Source organism: Colias eurytheme, chromosome 12 (assembly GCF_061535395.1).
Source record: "Colias eurytheme isolate Ceu_HAF_F1 chromosome 12, ilColEury1 Martin Lab GWU primary, whole genome shotgun sequence".
Lineage (NCBI taxonomy): Eukaryota > Metazoa > Arthropoda > Insecta > Lepidoptera > Pieridae > Colias > Colias eurytheme.
Window position 1 is genome coordinate 4,755,688 of NC_142991.1, and position 12,262 is coordinate 4,767,949.

General features: G+C 33.2%; 1 protein-coding gene across 2 annotated transcripts in view; it reads right to left on the reverse strand.

Moving 5' to 3' along the window:
• Nucleotides 1-10,657, reverse strand: part of LOC149903949 (potassium voltage-gated channel protein Shab-like) — a 36,015-nt gene extending 25,358 nt beyond the window's left edge. For both annotated transcript variants that reach the window (XM_090107807.1, XM_090107806.1), the window contains exon 1: nucleotides 10,391-10,657. The gene's annotated coding sequence lies outside the window, so the exon portion shown is untranslated. The remainder of the gene's footprint in view (nucleotides 1-10,390) is intronic.
• Nucleotides 10,658-12,262: the final 1,605 nt, after the last annotated feature.

Below are 12,262 nucleotides of genomic sequence, written 5' to 3' on the forward strand. Positions count from 1 at the left end.
AAATACAACACCTAACTATTGCAATATACATACATCTTATATATATTTAAATAACATCAAACGTTTCTCGTCTAATATCCAAACCTATTAAGCTCAGTTAACGCACTGAAAGTAATTACGGTTGCAACATCATACCTAGGGAGCCAAGTTTACGCTTTGCATGTTATTAATAGCTTAGGACAGGTGATGTGTGGTCAGAAATATACGAGGAATGGACAAACCCAATCTGGGGGGTTGCCAGTCCGTCCTGCCAATTGGGTGAACATCGTCCTAATGGAACTGGGGCATCAACCTTGCTGCGTCGATTTGTATTTCACGAAAGTGGAAACATAAATTGTTGTTTTTATTTTTCTGCAAAAATACATAAAATATCTCAAAAACCGCTTAGACAGATACAAGAAAGATTCGACTCTGTCTCATTAGACGACCGCTTATTATTGAGAATACCAAAATTACATTTTCTGCCATTTAAAAAAGAGAAAGATATTTGCAAACAAACTATACAATGTCAGTGGCTGTCGAGGAGTAAGCTGTTTTATTAGTGGCATAGCTTCAAGGAACGTTTTTAAGCTCAAATAGCAGAAAGATGGAACATTTATAGCCCGCTGCGTAGGCGACCTTGCTCTTCAATGTTATTTTGGTCCTCGACTATATTTTATTTATTATTTGAGCTCACCGGAATGAGCCTGTAAATTAAGGTAACAAAAGATATTTAGGCAATTGCTCTATTTTCTGTAATACTAATAGATACCCTAATTTCGATGTCTTTTATTAAAATTTCTTCTGCTCTTCCAATTTCAGCGCTTACGTTCGGAAACGCGATATTGAATAAAAAATGAGATTAAGAATTGATTACCTTCTCTGATAGGTAAATAATTGATATACTTTATTTAGAAGTTAATTAAATCAAATAAATAATTATTTTATTAATATAAATAAAATATAAATTATAGAAAATGAATAATGGTAGATGGTTTACAAAAATTAATATTTGTTATTTTGTTAGATTGTCAGTTTAAATATTATATTATATATTAATATTTGTTATTTTGTTAGATTGTCAGTTTAAATATAATATTATATTATATATTTAAACTGACAATCTAACAAAATATTAATTAAACTGACAATCTTTATAACGATTACGGACAATGAGTTTTCATTAACGGCAGACGACAAAAAAATATGCAGCAAAAAAATAAATAAATTATAAAAGCACATTATCATATTTCTTTACGACTTCCCCGAATTGGCGTTTCATGCATTTTCAAAATAATACAGATCCATTTTTAGTCTTGGAGACAACAAAACCTGAAAAAGAAGAAGTCGTCCAAATAATGTTGATAAAAATAAAACTAATTATATTATTAACAGACAAGTACGTGACTTCGTTAAGAGGAAAAAGTAGGATGAAAGCCTGAGGCCTTTAGAACTAGGTCACGGCAGGGTAAAATACGATAAATGAGAAACGAGATTCGATATGCCGTCCTTGGGATGTTAGCAGACACATAGTCTATGCCGCAGTCATCAATCTGTGTCGCCGGTGTTGCATCATTGCATCTTCCCAGATATTGGAACCGATATCATATAGCGCGATCCAAATTTTTAAAAGTACGTCCGTAAAATTTTATCAGATGCCAAAACTGCCTAACTTGTGGCATCAGATTTATGACCATGTATATTTTTGGCTCAGAATGTACCGACTAAATTTTCTTGCCGATTTAAGCATAGTAAATTTGAAAAATATGTGTGTTTAAATATATCAACTTTATATTAATCAACTTAGTGTCGATTTGAATTAAAAAAATGTTTTATTTAAAATGAGCGATAGTGAAGTACTTTATTATGGACAACAACTATTAAATAATTACTTGACAATTACGAAGAAAGGAAGAAAGAAAAACATTTATTATTAGTCTTATTTATTTTTTATACAAGCTCATAGTAGTAATCCTAAACATTTGATTCTTAGCTACCTTTCAGTGAATAACGTCTGGTGTTTACAATATTCTCTAGTTTTTATTTATTATCATATTTCTCAAAGCTATATCCTATCGTTTTAATATCAATATATTGTGTACAGTCGTGATTGTTATGCTATCTCATTTAATATGCTGATAAGCAGACGAGGTAAGCTAATGTCTACTTAACATAACTTGTAACTACAGCAAGCGTTTAACATTATCGATAATCTCCAAGTGCACAATATAAACATCATCTACGTCATTACACGATAACGGATAAAACAATATAATCGCCATATTGAGGGGAAATTGTATATCGTAGCTCACATTTTATTTACAAAATAAAAATAAAGAATAAACACCTTATACCTATACCTATTACCTTCAAAACAAGATTTCAAACAGTAACTGTGTCATACAACGTCAAGCTCTAGTTAAATTTAAAGCTAAGATTTAAAGTATAAAGTAAAATATTATTAATTTCTTATTGACAACTAGCTTTCCGCCCGCGGCTTCGCCCGCGTTTTCAAAGAAAAACCCGTTCCCGTAGGATTTCCGGGATAAAACCTATCCTATGTCCTTTCTCGGGTATCAAAATATCTCTGTACCAAATTTCATGCAAATTGGTTCAGTAGTTAAGGCGTGATTGAGTAACAGACAGACAGACAGACAGACAGAGTTACTTTCGCATTTATAATATTAGTATGGATTGACAGGATTGATAAGATTAATAGATAAAGGATAAATACTATTAAAAGATTCTCTACGTGGCACGTTACCGTTTTAACGCACGGTTTATATTCGTAGCGAACCTGAGAAATGTTATGAAATGTTTTGATAACTGAAAATAGATGCTTATATTGCGATTACTGTAATAAAAAGCATGCTTATGAATGTAAATATTGATGAATACATGAGGAAACAGGAAAAGATTTAATAGCCCTATTATTTATAAACCATTAAGATGATAGAACCTTCTGTACTCGAATGATTAAAAATCTAACCTTGATATAATGCGTAGAGTAAACAATTTGGAGTTGGCACGCCGTCTCCTTGTGGAATGCTAACGAGAATGGCCCATTCCACGCTCGTATCGACGCTTATTCGGCCGTTTGATGAAGCTATTTACAGTTGTAATTAAACACGATACAGCTACTCTGAGGTGATTTTAATAATTGAAGCAGAAACTCACTGACAGATTTCAACTATGTAAGCGAAATATTTCATATTTCATTATACTTTTACTGAATTTGCGCCTTTAATTAGAAATAGCTATATAAGATAATCTAATCTAGATATAAGTGTATAATTTAAGGATTCCGTATCTTGATAATTCTCAATAGTCAATCAATAACTCAATATTATTTATAGAAATTGATGAGTAAGACTGAAACTGCATCAAAACCATTAGGATGGTTATATCCGAAAGAAGCAAACGAAAAAGATGTTTTGTAAAAGAATCGCAACAAATATTTAACTCGATGCCTAACCCCATCCTTTCCTATGGATACTTTTGAATAAGAAGATTAAGCGACCGTTACAAAAGGATGTTTTCCTTGCTGATGATAAATCTCCGATGCTCTAGACAAGCAGAACTTATTTCTGTTGAGTATATTTGTTTATTGTAGACTGTAGAGGGGATGTTTGTAATGTGGTGTGCGTTTCCATGACTCCGGCAATACAGGAAATCCTGGTGCAAGTTATGTGTATACATTTATTTAAACGATACCAATCTGTTAAAAACCCGCGATATGATTTTATTTTTAATTAATCAGAGATGGCGTGCCTAATTTAATAGAACTTGGATAAAAAATTTAATGAGGTACGAATTGTACAAAATTGTATAGCTACAAAATATGCTCTGTCCGTTTGAGAAACAAAAGTTATAGAACTTTTGATACGTATTCATAAAAGATTGACAATCTCTAATAACCTTTATCATTAGCTAGTTCAAGTAGTTTCTTATCAAATAATTTCTACACAATTTACGAGATTAATATTTTTTTTTGCATTATTAGCAAATTACAAACAAAAATTAAAGAATAACTACTGGCCAATGTAGTTGCAATCAAAGTTGACATCAAAATAATTTTTTAAATAAGTTTTATTTTTTTATATCGTCAAAATAGACAATGTTTTATGCATACTTAGTTTATATAATGTACTTATAATAATAATACTTCATATTGTTATAAAAATATTTTATAGGTAATTTTTTTTTAATTCTTGGAAACGCTCTACATCCGGTACAAAGTAGAGCTTTTAGTATTTCCGGGTATTTTAAATCGTTTTCATACAAATATGCCAATCAGTCGGATTTATAACTGACAGAGTCACGTGAAAATCAAATATTTTTTTGTAAACGAAAAATCTGCTGTTATCTCAACTCAAAATTCCACAATGAACATTAAATTAGATTTGCTAAACATTACAAATTAGTTTCTCTTTTCCTGTTACTGTGACTATTTTAGAGCTAAAATGATTTTAATTTGGTTCTAAGTCCTATGTATGTTTAAGACAAAGCTATTGATAGTAAATTTTAAATAAAACACTTAAGTTTACGCATACAATAATTGTGTCAGTTTGTTACTACAATATTTATAAAATACTAGCTTTCCACCCGCGGCTTCGCCCGCTTTGTCTAAAACATAATAAATTATATACTAAAACCTTCCTCTTGAGTCACTCTATCTATTAAAAAAAACGCATCAAAATCCGTTGCGTAGTTTTAAAGATTTAAGCATACATAGGGATATAGGGACAGAGAAAGCGACTTTGTTTTATACTATGTAGTGAAATGGCACGAACTAAAGTTCTACCGAGAAGAAAAAGCAACTAGTTCTGCACAAATTACATTTTATCTGGCTCCAAGGACCAAAGTTTTTATATAATCCTGAAATCCTATCACAACTTTCTGATATATAAACAAAAATTACATACTGTATAAGAAAATCTTGGTGAATATTTCAGAGCGCAACATCCATTTAATACCAAGTTAATACCTATGTGTAATGGCATTTTATCTCATTACTTTTTGATTATTTAACACAGATTATGACGTATGACTTATGAATCAATTCACATGCTCTGAGAAACTTTTATGACGGTATTCGAACTCATTGTTAGATAATAAAGTACGTTTAAGAAAAATATACATCCACGTTTAGTGTAAACATGGTGTTAGGTGAGGGCAGCGATGAAAGGTATATACATATACACTGTGTATGACCCAATTATATCATCATTACCCTTTATGATTTATAACGATTATTTCAATAAAACCGCGGAAGTATTTTTTGAACTCAATATTATGTATAATTATGGAACTGAATAAATTGGTCTGAACTGTATGTTTTTTTTGCCTTTATATGAGATATTCTGAGATGTTTTATACTTATTGTGAGTAAACCCTTCAAATGATTGAACTACAGGGTTTGATCCTCTTCCGGGTCGTGTAGGAGAGATCGCTTTTAGCGACAAGACCGCCCGTTTTATAATAATTGTATTAATCAATTCATGTTTTGTAAAATATTTTGATATTATGAATCCTAGTAAGTTGTTCAGTTTTTTATTTCATAAAAATATGAAGAATACTATTTTGTAAAATGTCGGATAGTAGTCAAGTATTTCTGCAGTTTAAGAAGACGCCAAGTCGAGTAAATGGTGGAGTTAAATGGAATGAACCTATACTGGTTCATTCCATTTAATTTCCTGTTGCAAGGTTCAAAAAGGTAGTATTCTAGGCTGGCATATCAAGATCACCTGTTACCTGCCTGTTGCGAGCACGGCGGCGCGCCCTGCAAGCCAAAGCTCCCTTTGTTGTAGCCGCGCGATCAATATCCGCTCTGCTAACAACTTCACCACGTCAACGTGTTACCATATATGTATTATTAATTGTTAACTGATAATCAATTCATTAGCCATTATTTATAAATTTTGCATGCGACGCGGAAACATAGTAAGATTTATTGCTGGCTAATGTTTTTATAACTACATATTTATGAAAAAGTTTTCTGACTTTTGCACGCCTCATAAGCGAAGCGTTGAGGTGGGTACTACTGTCACTTCGCGCAAAACATCTGATTTTTCAAACTTAAAATGTCTTTATGTATCATACATTGCACTTGTAAGATAATACATACACACACATATTAAGAAAAAACACTATTTTTAACGTTCATGATATTTTTGATGTCATTTTTGTTATTTAAACTAGTTAAAAAACAGTTTAAAAAAGTTCTGTCTTGGATGTCTGTATGTGCGGATCCTTTTTCTTGTTAACACGATAGCGACCGAAATACTTTACTAATCGAGTCTTTTTTTTTCTCTTACGCTTGAGTATGCTCAGGAATAGAACCCTTTCATTTTTCAGGGTCTGATTTGATGTGGTTTAATTGTTATTAAATAAACAAAAATAATAATTAATAAATATTTATTAAAAAAAAATTATGAGGCGTGCACTTTTGGATTTTCCAAATTATTTAGTAATATGTGCCATTTAATTGAGCTATTTTGATCATATAAATAATATTCATATACCGTGCAGTTTATAAAGCACAGTCCTATCTGTCATAAACTTATTATTGAAATCGAATAATGACTGCATTTAACTACCCTCATGATAACATTTTAATTAATGCATAACATTTTTTCGTACTTAAAAAGCTTTTATGTTATATTACCCAGAGTATAATTAATATTGGAATAGAGTGTGTTTATGATTAAAATCTTTATTTTGACAGTCACGAATAGGTAGGTACTAACGAACCAACTACACAAAGAAAATAAAAACGACATGAATTGGCTTCAACCCTTTTAGTCCTATTTTTTATAATACCACGGAAACCTTTACAACTGCCGGGTCATGGCTACTGATAGTTGGATGCTATCCAGGTCTACTTTTTACTTGAATGAATTTAGTACACCTTTCGTGCTTTAACATTTTACTTCATTTTTAACTACGTTTTTATTCTAACTACTCGCAAATCCTACTATAATTTTAAATTACTCAAATTGTAAGGAATGTTAATATGTCTCTATTTTATAATTTTTGTATTTAAATGATAATGAATAAAAGCAAAGAAGCAAATATTACTGTATAAAAAAAATGTAACAGAAATTAACGAATGTAAAAGTTTATTCGATCGATACATTCAACGGTGTACCTTTGACACGAGTATAGACTGTAAGACACTGGATCAATAATATAGATAGAGTTCTCGTAACAGCAATAGACCCACTTTCGTGTTGCAGCACGCCAGACATACCTACCTACTTTTGTTCCCTTACATTCTTTATGCTCTAGAAATCTAGATCCAGAGTCGAAATACAATAGCGATACCTATAGGTATCTACCTTGAAGGGCCTTGTAATTTTCCATACACTGAACACGTAAAAAATACTTATACAACAAAATTACATCAAAAATTGCTAAATTTTTCCTGAAAATGTTTTCTTCTCTAGCTTCGCGCAGCCGGCATATACCTACCGCTTCGCTAATTTCATTGTAATTTTGTCTTTTGGCGGGTTGCTTGTTATGGGTACCTTGGGGTATACACATAGAGTTTTAAGAATTCATTTCTATTTGAAAAAAAACTTCGTCTGGAATTTTTTAAGTATTTTTTACGTACTCAGTGTATGCAAAACTATGACCTCCTTTGAGCTTAGTATACCAACAGTGGGATATCCTGTATATATTTATATAATTTTTCTTCGACATTTATTTCCTCCCTATATTTGTAATCATAGGTAATTTATATTGCGATAAAAGAATTTCTCAAAAATGTTTCTTGTTTGAAAAGAATCAAACCAATTAAATATTAACATGTTATATTCTCTTTTTTTACTTTATAACTGTACATGACTGTTACGACAGATTAATTTACGTAAGCATAATACCTATAGTACCTAATAGTACTTGGAAATTGACGGAACTATTATAATAGTTTGATGAAATAATTGTTTTTAAAAAGTAATGACTGATGGATGACACTTATTTTATTGAATCTAGTGGGCATCTACTCCCGAAAAATGAAGGAGGAGAAAGGAATGCGTGGAATAGATATGAATAAATGGGATTATTTTTCCGACCCAAATATCGACCAATAGAATTGCACCATTCGACGTCACGTGGTACAACCTACATGGTATTATACTGATAATTTTTTGAAAATTTTCTCTGGTCGTTGACGTCAAACTGACAGGTTCAATTCAATTGTGAAATTATTGGCCGACATTTGGGACGGAAAAATAATCTCCTGAATACCACACGAGCTTCAAAATTATCTGGCATTTCCCTCAAGGTTCCCTGAAAACAAATAAAGTCGTCAAGATTTTCAGGAAAAATCACTCGCGCTTCGCGCTCGTGATTTTTTAACCTTGACTAAAAACTTGACTCCTTCATTTGTTTGCAACGAACCTATCGGAAAATACCCGATAATTTTGAAGCTCTTGTGGTATTATAAGTGATAATATACCTAGGTAACTAAATATGTATTATTATCTTGAAAGTGCCCAAAATGAGTACATATAACTCATTTTGGGTATATGTACTCATTTTGGGTTGGGCATTTCAATCTTAGGAATCACCGACTTCGAATTAATTTTATTAAATACTAGAGGTCCGCCCCGGCTTCGCCCGTGGTACATATTTCGCAATAAAAGGTAGCCTATGTCCTTTCTCGGGTATCAAAATATCTCCATACCAAATTTCATGCAAATTGTTTCAGTAGTTTAGGCGTGATTAAGTAACAGACAGACAGACAGAGTTACTTTCGCATTTATAATATTAGTATGGAAGTATGGATTCGAGACCTTAATATTATGATAGATAATGTATGTAGGTTTGTATATACAGTGCAGTTGTATTAGATAGGTTATATTATCTGCAAATTACGGTACACTTTTTTTTGACGTTTTCATTTTTTGTTCAGTTCGTGGTTACATTTCAGTTAGGTAAGTTTCTTAAGGTATAGTTAATTCAAATATAATGTTAAGTCATATCGTTTCTACCCGCATTACCCGACAAAAAACAGTAACCTCAGGATGATCATCAGATCTAGGCTAATTTCTGAATTGCCGCCTATAATAAAAGATTCTGTAATATATAAATGTACAGCGGAATTTGGGTCTTGTATAAGATGTAGCTTTTTAATTATATCCATTAAACTTATAAATATTTATTCACTTTATTATCATATCGCATGTAAAGAGACAATTTGGTGTCCAAATAAGTTAATAGTTGATTCTTACGTTGGCTCCTCCTTTAATATATGCATTGTTATGGACATCCAGATACCTAGCAGAGTATAAGTAACTACATAATATAACTTCTATTTTTTTTATATAAAAGAGCAAATAGTCTCATTACATATACAGAATTTGTTGAAAGAAGAACTCTCCACTCAATGATATGTATTGTGGAACAATGTTTTCAAACTCAAACTGCACGATCACTTAATACGTTCTCAAAGCATCTAAAGTGCCATAGATCTACAAAGACAAAGAAAGCACTCATCACAGCATGCATGGGATCCTCTTATATTCAACTCGAGTGTAACGCGGCTTTTCCTCTTCAATCTCAGGAAGTATTTGTTTACTTCTTTTTTTTAAATAAATTAATACGTATTAAAATTACATAAACATATTTTAATTTACATAATTTGTATGAAATATATCCTATTTAATTTTTTTTTTTTTTTTTGTGTGGTGTCTCTCAATGTTAGCCAGAAGGGCTTCTACATTTTAACGCGGACGCGGGGGTGAACTGAAGGTTCACCCTGGTAGCGACATGCACAAGGGCGTCCCCCCTTGACGGGGACCACGAACCTCGGCTTGAGCTGTCGCTTGAGTGGAGGAGGCCAGAAGGGCCCTAATCGGACGGGATCCTATTTAAACAAACGAACGTATGAAGGTGTAGAGATGTAAGAATGTTTGTAAAACAATTTCTAAATGATGAAACTTGACAATTTAAAGAATAAAACAGACTAAGTAATAGGTAGGTAATAAATCAAATTCGTTCGGACTTTGCTGTTCAAAATGTACAAATATAATAACAAAAATATGGCTCCCGGCTCATTGATATAAAAAAGAATGTCGTCAGGTGGCTAAGTATTATTTTTGTCATGTAATGTCATTGTAGCACACCGTTTGTATTTTAAATAGTTTGTAAAAGTTAAATTAGCTGAACATACCATACCTATTGCCAAACCCCGAGTTTTCGTGTGTCGCTCCAACGAAAATAGGTCACTGACTGTCATGCACTTACACAAATCGATGCAATAGCACCGGTACTGCGTTTAGTTTATCTCGATTTAAGCTCTAATTGTTGCCACTAATTGCCTTCCTTTATCTTTTCTTATCAGTGCAATACTGCGCTAATCCGAAACATATATGCCAAAACTGTTATGAATGAAAATTATGTTTACCTCCCCGTGTGACCTTGAAGATGAGGGTAAAACGAGGAGGTGATGGCTGCTATCGATTTTGGAGACACGTGCACCACGGCGATCAGATGACCAAAAGGTCCCAGGTGTCCAGAGGTAATTCACTGTTTTACTCACACTCACACATGAATTTGATCCGACTTGCCGCGTCAAAGGGTTAAGAGCCAGCGACGGCTTTCGAATTTCGGACGCGATGTTTAAAGGGTTACGGGTATGTGACGGCGAGGCGCGCACGGCCACTGACTGGCAGAGAGCTTGCCGACTGCGCGGCTATTTGCGCCCGCTTGCCGCCCGCCCCGCACGCAACCGCCCAGAGCTTTCTCTGCGCAACGCAACAAAACAATCCCTGCGATTGAGAGCTTTTACGTTTCAATGCATGATAGTTACAGTATATTATACATGAATTATATATTACTTAATTAATAATCATAAGTTAAATATACCTTTAATACTCGTGATAAGAGATAATTCTAGCCGCTTGTTCAAGCTCTGTCCGGGCTGAGCGGGGTTGAAAGAAAAAAAATGTGTGGCAGTGAGGATAAAAAATAAAAATTTAGCTTATACAAATAAGATGAAGAGTTTTTGAGAATACCCAAAATGACTTTGACAATGATATTTACAACGAAAGTAATCAACTTATACACAAACAAACCTCATAATGTAGACTAACTGATAACTGCATCTTCAAACGCTTTCAAATTATTTTTAACTTTTTAGTGAGCCTCTCCTAAGTCCACTCAACTTCTGAGTTGCGTTCAAATCCCCTAACCGTGGATATATCGCACAATCCACTTCTATCCTATCTCACCGACAATTTTTAACCGTAAACTGTCTTTCGGTATAATTTCAAGTAGGTACCTATGTAATCTGTAAAACCAAGGACAGTGCTTTGATCATGCAAAGTTTGATTTTTAGCTGCAGTTTTTAGCACGTCCCATACTCTTAAACTACATCAATACCAAGTTTTATAATTCAGAAGTGAAGTAGTTGTATAAATTATTAGCGGACCGTCCCGGCTTCGCCCGTGGTACATGTTTACGTTTTCTCTACATAAGAACCATCCTCGTACTTCAAGGAATATAATAAAAAAAGAATTATCGAAATCGGTTCAGCCGTTCTCGAGTTATGCGCTTACCAACACATTTTGCGATTCATTTTTATATATAAGACTAGCAGTCCGCCCCGGCTTCGCCCGTGGTACATATTTACGTTTTCTCTACGTAAGAACCATCCTCGTACTTCAAGGAATATAATAAAAAAAGAATTAACGAAATCGGTTCAGCCGTTCTCAAGTTATGCGCTTACCAACACATTTTGGGATTCATTTTTATATTATAGATTACTAGCGACCCGCCCCGGCTTCGCACGGGTGCAATGCTGATACTAAATACACTACAGAAAAATTGTGAACGTTGTATAGGTATAAAAATATAGCGGCCCGCTCCGGCCTCCGGCATCGCACGGGTATAAAATACATAGCCGGGCGGCCGCAAACGCTACGTCCTGCAATTTTTAAATCTGTAATATCTTCGAAAATATTCACTTAAATCATACGGTGTAAAGGGCCATATAGATCTATATTAAATGAACAATGTATCCATGGTATTTAATTGGTTAAGGATTAATGCTGTATTGGTTAAAATCGCTTCGAAAATTAGCCATTATTTGTCGTAAAAAGTAAATGACAAAAAAAAGTTATTGTGGGTTATCCATAAGAGATAGACATATACCATCGCGGACTTTTCTGTAGACCTTTTCAATGTGTATAATACTTAGTACATTATTTTGATAAAACTCGTAGGGTTCAGCCTGCGTTTGCAATGTAAGCGGAATAAATGTAATTTTTTACGACAT